The following is a 12,910-nucleotide window of genomic DNA, read 5'->3' as shown; positions in this document are numbered from 1 at the left end:
CATTCATTCATAAATGCACTTATGTTCAAGTTGTTTTGTAACCCAGAAGGTCTGCGTGAGAACTGTGAAGCATGTGTTGTGCTTTTATTTTATTTCATTTCATTTCATTTTTCTTGTGTGTGAACTGCTCTCCAATAGCTTGCAGGGACTTCAGGGTAAATCTGGCCAACATGTGAATGCAGCACCTCCATTCCAGAGGAGATGTGTGTTAAAGGGCTTTAAAAGGCTCGTGTGAAAAAAGCTCCTGGAATCAAACTTTACTGAATTTGTTCAGAATTCTGAGAAAACAAACATAGGCTCACCCTGCATGGTTGAAAGTCTCCTTTGCTAATCTGCAGCAAGGGGCCAATTTTAATAATTAGCATAGCTAGTGTGTTCTAGGCATTAAAAGTAGCACAAATATATAGTACTCAATGTATATCACTATATAGTGTGAAGTGTGCATGTGTGTATTCAGTGAAATGTATTTCCAGGCAGCATACTTATTTTGAAATATCTGACTTAAATCCTTGGGGGCCTGGGGTGTGTGGAGGCCCTGGACTTTGAGGGTCTGGGGGCCCATTTTAAAACCTCATCTTGGCCCATTCCAACCTTGCTACACATGGGTTTCTGCACAACACCTGCACAGAAGAAACTTCCATGTAGAAAATGTGTCTCTTGTAAATTGACCCTGAATTTTCCATCCATGACTGGGATATCTGAAAGTTAGAGTCAATAATAAAAGAACAGCACACTGCCTGTGACAGGAAGGGGCAAATTACAATGATTTCTTAGTCTGGCAGGGGCTGGTTTTGGCCCTGGCAGAACTTGACTGTCTGCTCTTGTTGCAAATTCCTCTGTCTAGTGTGGCAAACTAATGTATTCTCCTCCCTCCTGGTGTCAAAGTAAGCACTAGTGTGGTGAATGCACATATACCCCATCATGAGCCAACAGTCATCACAAGACAAAGGATGGCAGGAATCATTCACTGGTTTATAGACTCCCCCCCACCCCCGACCACCACCTTCTTCCCCTATTTTGCTAGTGGCTATTTGGGCAGGTGATCCTCTCAGACAAAGTCATGTTTTTTAAAAAGAATGAGATGAGACCGAGAAAATGACACTTGGAATCCTCGCATAACTCCTGACTATTGTTCTAAGTCTTTTACAGAGATGGCTCATGTTTTCAGGTTTTGATCAACAACCATGTCTAGATGGTACAGTGTTCCTTTTAACAGGGATTTCCAGATATTGCTGACTACAAGTCCCATCATTCCTGTTTGGACAGGGGCGCAATTTCAGTGCTTGCCCTAGGTGCTATTTTCCCTAGATACGCCTCTGCACACACTTGACTTCTGTAGCACTTCCCCCAAATCCAGTCCCAGGGCCTCCCGCTAGCTGCCACCCATTTTGCTGCATTTCAGTAAACTTTGTGCAAGATTTTTAAAATGTATTTTACATTGATTGCAGAGAGAGATTAAGAGAGAGGCTAAAAAAAAAAAAATCCCATTTCTTCTCACCAAAGCCCTCTTCATAACTTGGTGACTGGAGTAGCACAAGGCCAAGAGGCTGCACTAGCAGTCTGACAGCCCCCACTGGATCCTGCCTCTATCAGGAAAACTCCAGGGCCTCAGGCTTCCCATCTGCCAGAGGGACTTGCCTACCCTACAGGGCTGATTTGCAGATTGAAACAAGAGACACTCCACACGATTCTCCTTCCCTCCCTGCAACTCTCCATGGGCCTCCGGAGCATCTCTTCCCCACACTGGGCGACTCCTTCCTGCTCATTTTGGTCCTAGACTGGGACTGCACAGCCTGGCTCAGATGAGCCCCACACCACCTACCCCAGTGACAGCTGGCTTAACTTTTGGGCCTACCTCCCCTGAGCCTCAGGGCCATCTTTGAGCACTCACTGGGGGAAAGAGCCCCAAATGCTCTCAGCATAGAACAGAGCCATGGGGAGAAGGTAAGCATCCTTTCCCCCAATCTTTGGAGAGATTCCTTGGAAGAGATCAGGAATGCAGTACCAGAGCCCAGCAGTGCTTGCCCCACAACCCAAACAACACAGCAGAGTTTTCCATGTTTGCCCCACCGATTTCAGAGAGACAAAGAGCACCTACTTTCCGCAAGAGAGACCCACCTTCTTAACAAAGCCCTCTCTATAACTAGGAGAGTCACTATGGCATGCTGACCAGGAGTCTGTATGACCCATCTGGAAGACTCTGCTTTGGATCTTGCCTCAGAAGACCTCAGACAAACTCCATTGTCTCAGTCATCCCATCTGTGACATGGAGCAAACAAGACTCACCTACCTTATAGGACTGTAGTATGAATTAGAAGATGCCACTCTCAGGATTCGCCATTGCTTTCCTTGCCTTCATTCTTTTCCGATTGCCACTCTTCCTCCTCAGCACTTTTACTTCTTGTTCCTTAAGTATTTCCAAAGCCTCTTTAGTTTCCTCCCAGCAGTCCCAGTGTCCTGCCTTCACTAGGTTATGCAATGTTCAGTCAGCAACTCACAGCACAGGCCCAGCTCAGGGAAGGCTGCTAGGCCAAGTAGAGATCAGGCCTAAGAAGAGAACAGGAATACAGTTTGGACAAGGAGCAGAGAACTCCTGCAGAAAGGAATAAGAGAAGGGTACAAAGGCCCCAGGAGATAAGCCAGCAAAGCCTGGATGCTGGACAGACAGAGATATGGGCATTAGCTAAACATGCCATTGTATATGGGCATTAGCTAAACATGCCATTGTACCAAGGGCCATATTGTGATTCAGCAGGGCTTAAATAGGGGCCTGTAGGTCTCCACCCTGGAGCTGGTCTCTTCAGCCCTTATTGGGTGCAGCTGGTTCAGGCTCTAATGTTCCTCTGGAGGAGATCCCTTCCTCACAAGTAAGTCTCTCCTGAGCTCTCAGTTGAGCACTTATTCTCTGTTGTTGCAGATTGGCTTGGGCCCAGTAGTGTTGTCACTCTTGGGGATCTGACAGGGATGGTGGTGCCTCTCTGCTGGCCATATGGGGATCTGTCCTTACCCCACAAGCTGAATCCTCCGGCGGGGAGGAGCAGGTCTGTCACAAGGTGCAGAGATGTGGGGAGATCCCAGGAGGTTGATGGCTTGGGTTCCTTCATGATGTGATTCAAGGGTGTCTTATCCAAAGGCCTTTTGGGGATTGCATCGGGGTTCTCCTCATCAGCGAACCCCTCAGAGTCTATGTCAAGGTTTTCCTTTAGGACGTCTAGTTTTGGAATCCTATCTGGCGCTCCTCTGAGTTTATTCAAGACAGCTTGCCTGAAATCCAAGGTGCACGTCTGGTTCCTTGAAGTGTCTCCTCCCCTTGATTTTGTGAATTCTAAGATGGCACAGCCACTTTCCCCCAGGGTTACCCCCACTTCTGATGCATCAACCAATGCTCTTGCCCAGTCCATTTCCCCCAGTCTTCATGAAGTGCACCCAATCCAGGAGTCCTCCATGCAGGTAGCCTGGGCCATATTTCAAGAATCCAGACCTCTCTTGATTGACCTTCCTCCGGGTAGACAGAAGACAAGACCACTTATGTCCCCAAATCTTTCATGGTCCTGCTTTGGTATCTCTTTTTCTTTTGACATAAAGAAAAATCAGATACATCCAGATGTTTGAGCACTCGACTTAACCCACAGTTCCCAGGTCTGGATGACGTGCAGAGGTGTGTCTGAACAAAACCAGACTCCTCCCTCTCAGCCTGGCACATAAGCAGGGATGAGGGACCATGTGATCTCGTCACTCGTTCCAGTCACACTCACGATCCACAATTATTACAAATGTTGATATGCCATTTTTAACTAAAAAGAGTTAACATTGCAAAAGGAATGAGAAGAGAGTTCCCTGTCCCAGAGGGGCTCACCATCTAAGCAGCAGCTCAAGAGAGACACCAGCAATCGCCTCAGAAGGATGCAATGCTGAGTTGATTGGGGGCCAGTTGCTCCCTGCCCCCCACCCAGAAATGTAAGCGAGACAACACTTTAAAAAGTCTTTTGCTCAGTTAACAGGGATGGAACCTAAGCTGTGTGACACAAGAAGGCCCGAAGATGTTTCCTTTTCTCAAAAGGACTCACAGGATGACAGAATAGAGGATACACAGACCAAAGGAACAAAACATATACTAGGTAGTATATATACTGTTTTCAGGATCTGTCTAATGATGGTAGTATAGTCATAAAATCTGCGGACAAAGGTGGGGCTTTGGTTATTCAGGATCGGGAAAAGTATGATCTAGAAATTAATACTCAGCTGGCTGATGGGACTACATATGTCCCCATTGATCAAGATCCCACTTTGAAAGTTCAGAAACTCATTAAAATTGTGGTCAATGAAGCTTTAATGATGGGTGTAATCTCTGACAGGTTAGCTGATTTTTTGGTCAATAAATACCCTAGGTTTCTGATTTTTTACACCCTCCTCAAGATACATAAGAACTTATTTCATCCACCAGGCCGACCCATAGTATCTGGCTCCAATTCTGTTTTTGAACTGATATCATCTTACATAGAACAATGTTTGAAATCTTCAGTTCTTCAAGTGCAAACGTACATTAAGGACACTCAGGACTTTATTATTAAGGCAGAAGGGATGTTAGTTCCTCTGTTTTGGTTACCCTGGATGTGAATTCATTATATACCAATATACCTCTAGAGGAGGCACGTTTGGTCATCCAAGAGGCTTTTGACAATAGACCAGATTGGGATCCTCCCTCTTATTTTCTATAATAGGATAAAAGGTCCACGGCTTCTTTTGAAGTTTAGCATTGCTGTTTCTTTTTGCATGTAAATATAATTGGTCATTTAGACATGAGATTGGATAATGAAGCACATCCCTTGTGATCAAAGGGGAGTGAAAACATCTGGCATACGCTGTAGGCTATATTAAGCATTATCTGTTTCATTTGAAGCCAGTACAACTTGGTATCCAGTAGGATTTCTAATTTAGAAACCACTGGTAAGTGCAGAGTCACTTTGGAAGAAATAAATGTGAGTAATAACTAAAAATTTCTAACCCTTTGAGTTAACATAATTTGTTGAAGGTACTTTTTTGTTAAAATGATACATGTGTTATTGTGTATTTAGCTCACTTCTCCTGATGAAGTCCTGCTCAAGCAGGAAGAAACAGGTAAAAATTACCTAGGATACTTGTTGGGTAATATTTGGACAAGGAGCAACAACTAGAAGGAGCAACATTTGTACAAGGAGCTACTACTAGAACAAGAACTTGCAAGAAAAAAGATCTGGAAGAACTTTGAGTAATATTTGGATAAGGAGCAACAACCTGAACAAGAACTAGTAAGAGACAAGATCTGGAAGGATTTTATATATCTACATGTACAAGGACTATGGGCTTATTTGACCTTCAGCCACACTTTTTGGGGTCTAGAACACAGACATTTTCTTCAGTAATGGTGTGTTTCATCGTATATGTTTCATGAAAGTTGTGTGTGTGAATAGACTCTTATACATGGTATATATATATACTACCTAGTAGATGTTTTGTTCAAAAGGACTCACAAGCATATGCACATTGGCGATTCCCAAACTGGGGGCCGCAAAAGGGCCTGAAGATGGTTCCCTGCCCTGAAGGGATGAGCACTCTAAGCAGCAGCAGCAGCACAAGGGAGGCTGCAGCCACAGCCACTGGGAGGGGTTCTCTGCCTGCTCAGAATCAAAGAACCATGACTTCTTCCAAAGGTCCCTCTCGGCCCAGGGAGCAGGGCTGTCTCCAAAACTGTGTTGCACAAAAGGAGGAAACCCCCCAAACACACACACACACATACCACAATGGTTCCCTGTTCCGAAGGGGAAAAGACACAAGGGAGGCCCTGGAAAGGGCGCTGTGCAGTGCTGAAGAGGGACAACTGCTCTCACCCTGCTCAAAGGAAGAGTCTCTACTTTTAAAAGTGTTTCTTTTGGCCCAGTGAATCAAGGTCTAGCTAACAGACAGATAAAGGAAATTCTATAGAAACCCTCTACATCTCCTCCAAAGGGAACAGAGGGAAGGCAGGGCTGCCCTTGAAACTCCTCACCACTTGATGAAATGGTTCACAGCATAGAAGAGAAGCCCCTTGCCTTCCATCATGATCTTTATCCTGCAGCTGGCTCGATGCTGAAGGCGCCCAGGAGAGAAAGGCCTGCTGGTGTCCTTGAAGCCTTTAACTGCATCATCTGGAGATCAACCTTTCTGCTAACCCCGGCAGAGGAAAGCAGAGACGAGAAGGAAGCAGCTCCTCTCCCAGTTCCTTTCTCTCATTCAGTGATAGAAACGGCTCCAGGAATGGCAGAAATCAACCCCTTTTGCTCCCACCAAAAACTTCTGAGCAGTTGAGTCAGTTGAGAGGGCAGTTGGTAATGTCACAGAGAGTGATGTCACAAAGAGCAAACAGGGTTTAAAAAAAAATCAGTGAGGCACAGTTATAGACCGCTTTTCAAAAGAAGTGAAAACCCACAGGTTTAAAATAGAAATAAAAATATATTTTATTGAATTCAAATGAGAGGCTTGACTTGTATCTAATGAAACACACATGACATTTCCACGTGACACAGATCACGCAAGATGTTTCACGTGTCTGACCACTAATACTTCACCACAGCATTACTGTCTGTAAACCCCAGTTCAGATATTATGTTGTTCACCTGTACACCTGTTTGTGTGAATGACTGTGCCTGTGTTCATTTTAAAAGTGAACCTGGATATAGGCCAGGATATAAGCCAGAGAACAATTTGTTATGGGGCAGCTAACAAAGTGGTTGTTGTTGTTGTTGTTCCCTTCAAATCTGTTCCCTATTATGGTACAGATAGGAAGTGTGTTTCTGTACCTGCACTCAGCATAATATGTGAATGACTGTCCTATGTAAGATCTGTACCTGTGTACATTGTACACTCATCGTATGAGTGTTGAACATAACATGTGAATGGGTCTTAAGCATATGTGCTTAACTGACTTGATGCTTATTTCTACAGGAGATGGGAAAAGAAAGCAAGGGATGTTTTGGTTAAGGGGGGGCGGGTGTTAAAGTAAGAAGAGCTGGTGAGGACCACTCAGTGGGGAAGGAAGGTGCATAGGAAAGATCACGTCAATAGCTCAAGTCCTTTCCATGTCTCATATGGATGAAAGTGGTGGTGGTGGGGGGACAAAGGAGATGGGGATTTTCTTCCTTCAGGGGAAGGGAGCAAATATTCACTCAAAGAGCTTGTGGAACACCAAAGCGGAATTGGGCTGGATGTCAGTATCTGCCCTAACTTACACCCTGAAGCATCCTTGGATAAGGACACCGACATAACCACAGAGGGGCCCTCAGTTGTGGAGAACCCCTACACAATCCCCAACAGGGCTTCAGATGAAATATCCTTGGGTCATGTCATGCAGGAATCCAAACCATCAGCCTTCTGGGATCTCCCCACATTCTCTGAGTCCCCTGACAGACCCCACCCCACCCCACCCCCACTCAGGGGGCAAGGGCACATCCTGGCATGGCCAACAGAGAGGTGCCACCATCTCAACTTGAGCCCCAAGAGCAACAATGCCACCAGACCCAGGCCGATCTGCAGCAATGGAAAATAAGCACTCAACTGGCAGCATAGGATCTCCCTCAGGAGAGACCTACTGGTGAGGAAGGGGTCTTCTTAAGAGCAACAGTAGAGCCTGAACCAGCTGTACCCAATAAGGACTGAAGAGACCAGCTCCAGGGTGGAGACCTACAGGCCTCTATTTAAGCCCTGCTGAGGCTCAGAATGGCTGTTGGTACAATAGCATGTTTAACTGTGTTTTCTAATGTCTGAGTCTCTGTCCATCAAGCATCCAGGCTTTGCTGGCTTATCTCCTGAGGCCTTTGTCTTTTCTTGTTATTCCTTTCTGCAGGAGTTCTCTGGTTCTTGTCCAAACTGTATTCCTTCCTGTTCTCTTCTTAGGCCTGATTTCCACTTGGCCTAGCAGCCTTCCCTGAGCTGGGCCTGTGCTGTGAGTTGCTGACTGAACATTGCATAACCTTGTGAAGGTAGGACTCTAGGTCTGTTGGGAGGAAACTAAAAAAGCTTGGGAAATGTTTAAGGAGCTGGATGTAAAAGTGCCCAGAAGGAAGAATGAGAAGAGGAAAAGAATGAAGGTGAAGAGAATACTGGGTCCCTGGGAAATTGTTGAGAGGCAATGGAGAATCCTGACCATTGTGTCTTGTTACAACTCATACAACAGCCCTGTAGGATAGGTGAGCCTCATTGGGCACCATATCACAGATGGCAAGACTGAGGCACTGGGGTTTGCCTAAGCTCTCCTTGTGAGTTTGTGGCAGGAACACAAAATGTTTGGATAGGCAAGATCCAAAGCAGGGGCTTCCAAATGGGAAATGCAGACTCTTGGCCAACATGCCACAGTGACTCTCCCAGTTACAGAGGGAGCTTTGATGATAAAGTGAGTCTTAAGTGCTATTTTTCTTTTTGAATTCTGTGAGGAAAACATGGAAAGCTTTGCTTGTTTTGATTGTGGGGCAAGCACTTCTGGGCTGTGGTGCTGCATTCCTGATCTTTTTCAAGGGATCTCCCCCAAGAGGCCCATGATGGCTGGCCACATAGGAGCATTCATAGCATACCTGGAGCTCTGCGGTGGGCCAAACCTGGGTGGGTGGAGGGAGCTCACCTGACTGTTCTGTGCTGAGTGCATTTTGGGCTCTTTTCCCCTGGAGGTGCTCAAATATGGCTCCTGAGGCCCAGGTGAGGCAGGCCCCCAAAGTTAAACCAGTTGTCATCGGGTTAGATGGTTTGAGGTTCAACTGGGCCAGGCTGTGCAACCCCAGTCTGGGACAAAAATGAACAGGGAGGAGTTTCCCAATGTGGGAGAGAAGATGCTCCCGAGGTAGCTCCTTCCTGAGTATCCTGCTCCAGGCTCAGCCACAGTATTCTCCGAGGTCCATATCAGAAATGCACCAACCTTGGATGGCTCCAGTGAGGACAAGTCAGGACCTCAACTACATCTAATAGGCAATACAGGAGCTGGGTTACCATGACAGAGACAGAATGTTGTTTCAGCAGACTGCTGGATTTTATAGATAGGGTGACTTGGTTCTGCCCCTTCCATAAGGAAGCTTTGGTTCTTAACGGGGCCTTGCCTAGTTTTCCGAGTGCTTGTTCTGATTGTGCTGGGGTGGGGAGGCTCCATTATGGCCAGTAGGTCCCCAGAAGACTCCTCTGAGTCGGTGGATGATGGCAGAGTTGTTCCCTCAGGTCTTGGTGGGGGCACTGGTTCTCTCAATATGGCACTCTTCACACACATTCCTTTGTGAGATGCTGCCATGAACAGCTATAGCTGGGAGGAATGGGCCCTTCAGGCCTCTTCTTGGTCTCCAACCCTGAGACGATGGTGATTCACTCCATGGTGATTCACACAAAACAAGTAATGAATCTTGGGACCTGCCTCCCCCTCCAATCTATCTTTCCTCCCCATTATGACCTTCCCATTGCACACAAGTGAGGAAAAAATAAAATTCTACAACCCATTATTATGAATCTGCACACAGTGCTGATAGGGTTTTTAAAAAAAATCAATGTATTCTATTTTGGTATCACTTTTTCTTAACATTGTAAACACTCCAAAGGAACTTCACATACTGATTGTTCCATCTTTAATCAAAACATAAGCTCTTTGGAGACTGCCTGTGCTAATATAGTCCTTAGCTGAGATGCCTTACGTTGCATCTTTTACACTGCAATATTAGTAAAAGAGAATTCTCCCTTCTGCAATTCTTTTTGTAAGGTTGGATTGAGATTCTGTATGGTTTGTTTTTCATTTCTTTTTTTTTTTTTAAGGCATGCTATCATAATCTCTGGAATAATAACAATTGAAATATTACAGAATAAGGACCTATGCAAAGTGTCCAGTGTCCTAGGAATATCGGAAGCTGTCTGATACTGAGTCAGGCCATTGGTCCATCTAGTTCAGTATTGTCTACACAGACTGGCAGTGACTCTCCAAGGTTTGAGGCAGAAGTCTCCCTCAGTCCTACCTGGAGATAGGCGTGTGCAGAACCAGTTCGGTTCCAACCGATTCAAATCGAGCTAGTTTGAACCAGTTCAACTGTTCTAATGTCGTGGTGCTGCCATTTTGAGTGGTCAGTTTACAGTTTTTCTCCCTTCCTGGTTGGTTTTCTGCAAGTGCCTTCCAATTGGCTAGTGGTCTTTTTCCTGGTTGGCAAGTTTTCATTCAAATCTTAGTTTTGTCAGGGCAGCTCTGTCCCCATTGGCGGTGAGAGTGACAAGGGAGGTGGAGCAAAAAAGAGGGAGTTTAAAATTCCCTCTGTCTCTGCTGCTTGCCCCCAAATACCAGATCCCCTCACACACCACTTCCAGTTGGTGGGTGGTGCCCTCCCTGTACTGGGCATGCAGGGAGATTGTGTTGGGGATGCTGGAGTCAGCAGGGCCCAACACCAGTCTTCACTTCACTACAGATGTGTGGGCCAGCTGTGGTGGGGTGCAGGCTGCTTTCCTGTCCCTCACTGTGCACTGGTGGGGGCAGGAGAGAGAGGGGATGACATCTGCTGCTGTTTGTGTGGCCAGCACATCCCATGCAATGAAGCCCAGCTGGGCTATGCTGCATGTGGAGCTGCTGAACACAGACCACATGGTGGATGAGTTGTTGGCAGTCATCAGGTGCCACGTGGAGGAATGGCTGTCTGGGTAGCCAAACCTTTGAGGCTTCATGATCACCGACAATGGTGCCTGTGTGCTGAGGACAGCCCGCCAGCTGCACTTTGTGTCCATATACTGCATGGCACACACTCTGCACGTGGTTGTGATGGATGCACTTGGCATCAAGGAGGCTAGGGCCAGGGAATGTGGAGGTCTCCCCCATGGAGGGCCTGCTGCCGCCACGGCTGCTCTTGTGGAGAAGTACCACAAGATAGCAGGCTACTTCCATTGCAGCGAGAAGGGTAGGCAGATGCTTAGGGAGAGGCAGGGTGAGCTTGGCCTGTCTGGACAAATCATCCCTAGGGCTGTTGATGGCCCTAGGAACTCCACCTTTCTCTTGCTGCAGTGTGTGCAAGATCAAGAGGCAGCCAGCCACGCCCTGGCGAGGAACTGTAACTTGGGGGAGTGTGACCTGTCCAATGGAGACTGAAAGTTCATTTGGCTGGTCTTGGCAATGGTTCCTGGACGGCTCCTCTCTTGCCTCCCATCCAGCGTCCAGAGTGAGCACTTAATCAGTCAGAGGCTATTATATATTTGCTATTAGAGGCTTATATTATATTATATTGGCTATTATATAAATATATTATATATTATATAGGCTATTATATAAATATATTATATATTATATTATATTGGCTATTATATTTTCTGTTGGCTATTAGAAGATTGGTTATTAATGTCAGAAACATTTAGTAATCTTGACATTGGCTGACAGGCATTGTCTGAAAACGTTTAGTCCTGCAGGATTGTAGGCAAGCTTTATCAATTGTGCAACTTTGCTAATGCAGAGCTGCATCTGTCAAGTTCCTTTATGAGCAGGCGAGGAGATGTCATTATGTAGGATGACAGCAAAGGGAGTACTGTTTGAATGTGCAGGTCCTGAGTTCCAGTCCTGGACTGGACTCCCATCAGTTTTCAGTGACTATACTTCCAGTCCTGGGCTGGGCCCCAACAGATTCCACTACCCCCACATTTCCAACTCCAAGGGTGAGCTTTCCTGATGCGTGCTGTTTTCTGATGGGCTTTCAACACCCTGTCAGATTGCATTAAAGGTAAAATGTGCTGCCGAGTCGGAGTAGACTCTTGGCGACCACAGAGCACTGTGGTTGTCTTTGGTAGAATACAGGAGGGTTTTACCATTGCCATCTCCCGTGCAGAATGAGATGATGCCTTTCAGCATCTTCCTATATTGCTGCTGCCTGATATAAGTGTTTCCCATAGTCTGGGAAACATACCAGCTGGGATTCGAATTGGCAACCTCTGGCTTGCTAGTCAAGTCATTTCCCTGCTGCACCATTAGGTGGCTTGACTCAGATTGCATTACCCTCACATATTTCACCAAGGTAAGCTTTTCTGATAGGTGCTGTTTTCTGATGAACTAAAATGTCAATTTTCAATACCCTGTTGTATTGCATTACTCCCACATATTTCACTGAGGTGAGCTTTTGACTATGGAGAGCTTTTTTGAGGGGTACTGTTTTCTGATGGCCTTGAGTGTCAGTTTTCAACATCCTGTCAGATTGTATTATGAGCTTTTCAGATGGGTGCTTTTTTCTGATAGACTAGATCAGAGATTCTCAATGTTGGGTCCCTAGATTTTATTGGACTTCAATTCCCATAATTCCCAACCAAAGGCCACTGGGGCTGGGAATCATGGGAGTTGAAGTCCAATAACATCTGGGCACCCAACGTTGAGAATCCCTGGTCTCGAGTGCCAGTTGCCAGCACACTGTCAGATTTCACTATCAAGGTATGTTTTTTGGATGAGAGCTTAGTTTTCAGTATATGGACATGTAACATGTAAACATGGACGGGCCTTCTCCGTTGCTGCCCTGAGGCTTTGGAATATACTTCCTGCTGAAATAAGAGCTTCCCCATCTCTTACCACTTTTTAAAAGGCAGTCAAGACACATTTCTTCACCCAAGCTTTTAATTAGATATTGTTTTAATTGTGTTTTTAATAGTTTTAACACTTTAAATTTTAATTGTTGTAATGTGTTAATCTTATTTTCTGTTTATATTGTTTTGTTGTAAACCGCCCAGAGACTTGCGTTTGGGGCAGTATATAAATGTTTTAAATAAATAAAAGTGATAACATAAACATGGAACAAACAAAACACATAAGATGTATGGTTCCTCGAGTATGTTGTATTCATGTCCTCCTGTCATGTTCACACATGTTTCAGATGTGTTTCTAAGCCTGTGAAAATAAACAAAAATTCAATATAGATAGTAA

At 45.5% G+C, this 12,910-nt stretch overlaps 1 protein-coding gene across 3 annotated transcripts in view; it reads right to left on the bottom strand.

Annotated features, from left to right (window-relative positions):
* The window catches only part of LOC128329508 (uncharacterized), a 40,867-nt gene extending 33,995 nt beyond the window's left edge, over positions 1 to 6,872 (bottom strand). The window contains exons 1-2 of one of the 3 annotated variants that reach the window (XM_053260864.1): positions 6,026 to 6,211; positions 2,291 to 2,547 (exon numbers count right to left, since the gene is read on the bottom strand). The gene's annotated coding sequence lies outside the window, so the exon portion shown is untranslated. The other 2 variants (XM_053260866.1, XM_053260867.1) reach the window with 2 other exon arrangements.
* Positions 6,873 to 12,910: the final 6,038 nt, after the last annotated feature.

The sequence above is a fragment of the Hemicordylus capensis genome, chromosome 6 (genome assembly GCF_027244095.1).
Source record: "Hemicordylus capensis ecotype Gifberg chromosome 6, rHemCap1.1.pri, whole genome shotgun sequence".
NCBI classification, from domain to species: Eukaryota; Metazoa; Chordata; class Lepidosauria; order Squamata; family Cordylidae; genus Hemicordylus; species Hemicordylus capensis.
This window is presented reverse-complemented; position numbering and strand designations above follow the sequence as displayed.